Below are 8,090 nucleotides of genomic sequence, written 5' to 3'. Positions count from 1 at the left end.
ATCTTTCATACCTCCCAAAAGAACAGGAAAATTACACATTTTGCTATGTGCATGTGATCAGTATACTTCTAAGTAATGCATGCGGCTAAAACTGTAAACTTTTTTTGCTTCAGAATCTTCTTAAATACATTCCAGCATAAGCAGTATGTAGCTGAACAAACAAATGGAAGCATACCTTCTAAAGTTCAATACTCCTCTGTGCAGATATATCCCAAAGTAATAGCTTATCTTGGGTCTATATTACAACATCGAAAGTTCAAGTCAGCCGACCAATAAATAGCGAAACGTCAGTTCCTTGAATGTCCACTACAGTGAATTTTTTCCTAGGGGAAAAAAAATCGCTCATCCATTGTTATGGATTTGTCATTTTCCCCACTGTAGTGTGATCTTGGAGTTGATATATTTACTTAGGGAGTTGTGGGTGGCAGACCTCCACATTGGGGTGTGTGGGGTAAAGCACTCTACTTTGTTAGGTTTGTAATACTATGTCATTTCTGCTAGGCCAAGCATTTTTCTTTCCCCGAGGAATAAATTTGCTGGAGTGACCATTTGCGGAAATTACTTTAAGCTGTATATTGGTCAGTGAACAGGTGTTCACTGATTTGAGATTTTGATGTTGTAATATAGACCCACTTATCATCACTCTTCTCCACATAAACAAGTCTCTTCACCATCAGTTTACCTAGATACACATTTGCCTTTTTATATGGTGTTGATTCAGGGCTGTCAGCATGGTGAAGATGCAAATGAGATGTGAACTCATTAGAATTGCTGAATCCCAAAAAGTGAATTTGTGTAGGGATTTAAACATAGTGCTGCCACTCCCTCAGAGTTTGGTTTTAATGGATTACACCTGTGACTGATTAGTGTTTGGGAGCAGGCTGCTTTACTTTCAGTAGGGGAGTTAGGTCACATCTACAAAGCGTTAGATGTAAAGTTGGAAATGCAAGTAGTCAGTTCAAAGTCACAGGTTGTGTTCCTTCACATCCAACCTGCCCTTTATCTTTGGCAATTGCATTATGATATTATTTTCACTTAATATTCCCACACATTTTAAAGCCAATGGTATAGAATGGCTTACACACTGCATGTCTCAGATTGCTGCTCAGATACATGAAGAATGATCAATAAACACTTAAATGTAAGACAGAGCTGTATATTTGCAAGCAATAATCATGACAGATTGTATGATCACTAGGTACACTACATCCAAAACTACTAAATGCATAAATAAAATGTGTATGGCTTGATATCACTGTAGATGCTGTTGCAGTTGGTTGTCTGCATACTTGAGTTAAGTTCCTGGCTGCAAATATGCTTGTGGAGCAAAGAGGGATAAGGCACCCATCCTGTGTTCTGAAGGTGCATTGGAGTGAGAGTTTAAATCCAGTCCTATGTAGTAATATCTCATGTTTACTAACATTTTCTAATGTGTATGTCATAGATTGTTTTTCCTTATTTCAACTACCTCACCCTTTTATTTCATTTTATTTTAATTGGCCAGTGTTTGTGTGATGTGCCAGTTAGCACAAGCATGGGAGACAGAGAAAAATGAATGTCAGTGTTGGCTGTGTTTATCTCATTTAGGTGAAGTGCAGCACTGTGAAAACTGGACAGCTGGCCTGACAGGACTCAGACAGCCAAAAATAGAAACTGGATGTATTCAATTAATACTACAGGGCATCATGCAACCCCGCTAAGCTATACTGCACTGCAGTTAACAGTGAAACCTTAATAAAGACTAGTAAAATAGGGAATGTCATGTAACTAGTCTTGTAGAAGCAGGTGTTAAGTGTAGGGCTAGGGTATGCATGGTCTTGGATTCAAGTACAGGGTGTGCAACCTTTGTTTTATTGTTGTGACAATGAACTGCAGCACAGAAAAGTGTTTGATCAAACATTCTGTGGCAACTGGTGTTAAGTGTAGGATGGTCATAATCATGGTCCTGGGTTTAAATACAGCATATTCCATACACTTTTTCTGTTGTTCCACTTAGGTTCATAGGTTCATAGGTAGGTACTAGGCTATTTGGCCCTAGGGCCTATATAAGCCTAGCCAAACAGGTACCCTGGCTTTCACCACCCAAGAAAATTATTTTCCTGTGCCCCTGTCAAACAGAGCCACTGATGTGATCCTCTGGATGAATTTACTATTTCCCATCCAGTCATCAAAATTTTTCTTGAAGAGTGCTAATGAGGACCTTTGTTTGATATAGATAGGTAGTTTGTTCCAGAGTATGAGAAGTCTCTGGGACAGGAATCTATCCCTCCAGCATGTTCTGTTTATTGTGGTGACAAGGTTTAGGTCCCTAGAGCATGTAGCTCAGAGGGATTGGGATTTCTTTAAGTGGGAGCATGTACAACAGCTCTGGGTTTGACATAGCTTGTATGTTAGGCAGAGATCGCCTCTGAGTTGGCGATATGCGATGGAGTAAAGCTGGAGTTTTTTTTGACAGTCTGCGTAGGCCATCTGTTTGAGGCCAGTAATCCTCTTTGTGAGGTATTTCTGCGGCCTTTCCAGTTGTTGTAGATGTCTTATGAGGTACATACTAAAAGGGGCATTTTACTCTATAATGGGCATAATGAGTGATGAGTAGAGGGGAACAATGACCTCTTTTTTCCTGGACGAGAAACCTTTTATGATGAGGTGTGCCACGTAGAAGGATTTCCTGACTACTGTGATGATGTGATTATCAAAGGAGAGACTACTGTCCACCTGTGTCCCAAGGTCTCTTATCACACTTTCGGTGTTAAGCAGACTACCACCTATGTGGTAACTCATGGGTACAGAGTTTTTTTACCAAAGGGGATGACAATGCACTTTTTGGCATTGAGCTTGAGGCCATGGCTTTGACACCAGGCATCTGTCCAGTGAGGCCATTTTGTAGGATGTCCACATCATTAGGAGTTTTAATTATGGCTCCTAGTTTGCAGTCATCCGTGATTTTCATTAGCCAAAGACCTTCTGTGTTAGCCTGTACTTCAGAAAAGTAGATACCAAACAGGAGAGGACCCAGAACTGAACCCTGTGGTACTTCACTTGTCACTGGTCTGAAGTCGGATTTTCACAGTGTGGGTTCCGTCAGTGAGCCAGTTGTCAACCCATCTTGTGACATAGGGATTTATACCTAGTTTAGTAGGTGGATTGGACACTCCAAATTGGCCCTAGGTGTGAGTGCGTGTATGTGTGTGCCTTCTGTAAAAGGTTGCACACCGGGCTGGCAACTCAATACCGTAAAACTCCACTGCCAATCATGAGCAGACAGGTGATCTGCTGTGGTGACCCCTAACCGGGAAAAGCTGAAAGGAGAAGAAGAAGAAGAAAAAGAAGTGAGTTTATCAATAATTCCAGAGTGGGGGATGGTGTCAAAAGCCTTGGCAAGATCTAGATAGGCTGTGTGAACCACTTTACCCTCATCTACGGCTTTGGTGACTACTTCAAAGAAGTCTATCAGGTTTAGGAGACATGATCTGCCTTTTACAAACCCATACTGAGTGGGTTCCAGAGTTTGGAGATTACCAGTGTCTTTGTTTATAAGTTCCATAATGATATGTTCCATGGCCTTGCAGACCAGGCTCGTTAGGCTAATGGGGCGGTAGTTCCCAGGGTCTGTGGTGGCTCCCCCTTTGTGGAATGGGATAACCATCACTGTGTGCCATTCAGTGGGCACAAAGCCTGAGTTGAGGCTATAATTGAACATGGTGCTTAGGTGGGGTGCCAGTTCATTCTGTAGTTAGTGTAGAATGCAGCCTGGGATGTTGTCAGGTCCCATGGATGCTGTGTTCTTGGCTTCGGAGAGTGTGTTTTTTACCTGAGTAGCCATGATTACAGGAACTTTGCATTCTTCTGGTATAGAGATGGGTCCTTTAAGGGGTGAGATGGGAGTAAAGTTAGTACTGAACCTATCTGCCAGGATGTTGGCAATACCAGTTGGTTCTGTATATTAAGTGCCATTGTGCTGTAACTCAGAGCAGATCTGAGTGTTGTCATTGAGATTCTTGACATAGCTATAGAATGCTTTGTGGTTGCCTGTAGAATCAGTGGCGAAATAATCAGCCATGGCCAGTCCTGAACCCAGGATCCTATACACCATAGTCAGAGCAATGTACCACTACTCCATCAGAGCTGTAAAACAGCCACCCAAGTGTCAAACCCATGACCCTGAACACTGTAGTCAGTGGGATGTACCACTACACCATCTGAAATAGTCACTCACATTTATAACACTTGAGATGGTGTAGCTATTAATTACATGTATGAAGGCTGAGGCACTAGTATTGTGTCAGTTATGTATTCTTTTATTTATGTATTATCACATTTATTCTCAAATCTATGACTGTGGGTATATTGTGTACTATATTCTTGTAAGTATATTTCTGCTATCTGGACTGCCATGGCCTTTACATTTGTCTAGAAATCATACACAACTGCCTGTGCATCCAATAACCTTGAATGTTCTTTGCTTGCTAATGTTGCACTCTGTTTACCATCGCACAAACATGGTGCTCTAAGTTGAGCACTGCCAAGCACCATGTTTGCACAATGGTAAGCGGAGCACAACATTTTCAAATAGTATGGGCACTCCCAGTAAACGCAATGACTGGAACTGATGGGAAAACATCACTCTCCATTGCTCTTGATCCATGGTAGACATGCCAGATGTTTCTGGAGAAGGTGTCAGATTTAGGGTACAGAGATGCGGTGTTCAGGAGTCCAAGATTTTTATTGGACTCCTGGTTAAACACCCCAGTGCCAGGCTTCTTCAGGGGGACTATTCTGGCTTCAAGTATAAATTGGAAACTTGGGATAGTTTGGCCCAGGCTGTAACAAGTCTCACAAGTATCCGGCACACTGGAGGCCAATGTAGGCATCACTATAATGACAAAAAAAACAAAAACTGTCTTGAGCGCAAAAGGAAGGCTTGACCCAATTGTATGATATGAAGAAGACTTTATTTAATCACATCAATACTTAAAACATGAGCACATTAATTGTAATCAACGCATTTTCATTTTGAATCTATCAGACTTAATCAGATAACTAGACCAACTTAATAATACTGTTATATACCCCAACACATTACCATCCACCAATGAGAATCACTCAATTAAAAATCTTAATTAAATAGCTAAACACAAGTTTAAAAATCCAGTGGCCATGAATTTAAAATCTCAAAGTCCCTAAAATAATAATTCAGTGTTTAGTGTACTTCATCACATAACCTAAAACATGTTTAAAAATTATGATGGAATAAATAAATTATCTATTGAAAACTTGTACTCGTTCTTATAAATACTTTAAAACACAATAACATTTTGAATGTACCTATGACTCCATCTAGTGGTTTAAAGGTAAATCATAATAAAAATTACTTTATGTATGTGCATTATTAACAACTGTTTTTAACTAAATAATTTAAGAACAGTGAAAAAAAATAATATATATATATATATATATATATATATATATATATATATATATATATATACACACACATATATATATAAATGAAACCCACCCTATGGTTACTTCAAAGGATTAAATCATAACTTTGCTGCTCTCTGTTTTAATACTGGAACTAATGAGATGGTTTCATTAAGCCCTGGGGATTTGTTACCTTCCAGAACAATTTGCTAGTAAAGTTCTTTAAATTCAATGGTAGTTTCCCAGGACTCCCTCTACTATCCTTTGGTATCCATTCTATAACAAAAAAGAAATACTTGGCTTGAGTACATACAATGCATTATTCTCATTACAATTTTGAACATCATGATAATGCTTGTATATTCTTTTTTTCAATGTGCATTCAATTTTTCCAATGTAAAATGCATCACATGCTTTACAATGGGCCAAATACACCACCCCTGCATCTTCCCCTCTATGAATTTATTTCAACTCTGAAGGTACACACTCTCTTTGTGATTTATATACTAACATTGTGGACAGGTGCCACATTTGTATGTCCCTTTTCTTTTTTTGTTATCATACATATTGTTTCTCACTCCTTGGTTTTCCAAAAGGTTTTTAATATTACATTCTTTCCTAAAAATAACCTTAACCAGTTTACTAGAAATTTTTGTTATATCAGTCAAACTTGCAAACTTGTCCCATTCTCTTTCCACTATCCTCTTAATCACATTAGCATCGCCATTATAGTCAGTTATAAAGGCTTTCTGAAAAGAATTTATGTGGTTGTTTATCTCTTCTACCTCACTAATAGCCCCCACCTCTACCATAATTTTCCCTAGAATAGGTGCATATCTACCACTTCTCTTTGAAACTTCATTGTTCACTTCTTCAAGTAAACTTAGTGGGTAACCCCTTTCCACACCCATGTCTTTCAGTAAACTACATTTTATTTCAAAATCTACATTTTCTGAAGACATTCTATTGGCCCTAACCTACTGTCCTATGACTATACTTCTTTTTTGATGTGCCGGGTGTGCACTAGAAAAATAGAGAAAAGAGTTAGAAAACATTTTCTTCCTGTACTCTGCAGATTTAAATCTGTCATCCAGTTTGTGAATCATGACATCCAAATAAGCAACCCTATCATAATTCACATTGTATGTAAACTTTAAAATGCTGTTGTATTTTGAATATAATCAATGAATTCTTTCAGTTTTTCTTCTATGTCAACCCAGAACAAACATATCATCTAGGTACCTTTTTTATAGTGTCCAACAAGATTCATAACCAGATTGATAAGTACATTTTTGTTTCCATATAGATAGAACAATATTTGCATATGTGGGGGCACAGCAGGGCCCAATAGCCACCCCTTTCAATTGGTGGGAAAATTCTCCTTCAAAAAAGATGTAGTTGTTTTTCAAAACTAATTAAATTAACTCTAAACAGACATGAAAATCACTGTTAGAGTGGATGCCCTTCTGAGTTAAAGCGTCCTCAAATCAGTTGATACCCTTGTTGTGGGGTATAGCAGTAAATAAATCAATCACATCTATGGTGACAAAAATAATATCCTAATTAAATATATCAGGTGTGACACTCCTCAGAAAGTCTCAAGAATCTTTTAGTATCTCATTCTCACCCACAAATATTTTTTTCACTTTAAAATCTAAATATTTGGTCAGTGGCTCAGTTTTAGATCCTTCACCTGAAATAATAAGTTGTAACAGTGGTTCTAGAATATTCTTACGCACTTTCAGAATGCTAAAAGTAGAGGGAATTCTTGGTTTTTCATCATTCCCAATATTCCTAGATGTCTGTGTATATCTGGAGGCATTACCAAAATAAGGTTGTTTTCTCATCTGGTGATGTGCCAGTACCTCATTCTGTATTTGATGGACCGTATGTTCACTATAACCCCTATGACAGAATTCATTCACTAATGTATCAAAGGAAGAATCCATATCACTATCTTTGTTGTGCAACCTCGCATGTCTAAAAAATTGACCCTTCATTATGTTCCTTTTCAGGTGCTTAGGGTGCATACTGTGTGCATGCAACAGATTGTTCTTCTTACATGCCTTCTTATAGATAATGGCATTTATCCCATCAACCACCCTTTTTATGTACACATCCAGAAAGTCTATGCCTACATCAGAACATTTATAAGTAAATCTCAGGAAGTCAGTGGTACCATGTAGGTACTGCACAAACTCTTGTACAGTTTCCATTGTGCCTGCCCAGACCAATCAAAGTCATCCACGAACCAAGCATAATGCATCAGGAGTCGATAGATATTTCTCTCACTAAAGATAAACTCAGACTCCCATTGGGCCATCACCATGTTAGCACAGGTATTTGCACACATGGTGCCTATTGCTACACCCACCTTTTGAATATATTTGTCATTAAACAAAAACACATTGTTGGTTAGAATGATATCTAACAAGTAACATATCAAATGTATACATTCAGGAGTATAAGAAAAGTTCTTACTTAAATAACAGCTAAACAGTTCAATGCCTTCTTCATTCAGAATAACAGTAAACAATGAGGTAACATCCATTGTAGCAAATAAATATTCACTAAGGTGGTTCTGCTCAGCCCATTCTGATAGTCTCATCACAAAATGACCAGTATCTCTTAGCACAGTTTCAGCATTATCAGTTAGGTAATCCCTG

This window comes from Protopterus annectens, chromosome 9.part0 (genome assembly GCF_019279795.1).
Source record: "Protopterus annectens isolate FY-2018-M chromosome 9.part0, PAN1.0, whole genome shotgun sequence".
Taxonomy (NCBI): Eukaryota; Metazoa; Chordata; order Ceratodontiformes; family Protopteridae; genus Protopterus; species Protopterus annectens.
This window is presented reverse-complemented; position numbering follows the sequence as displayed.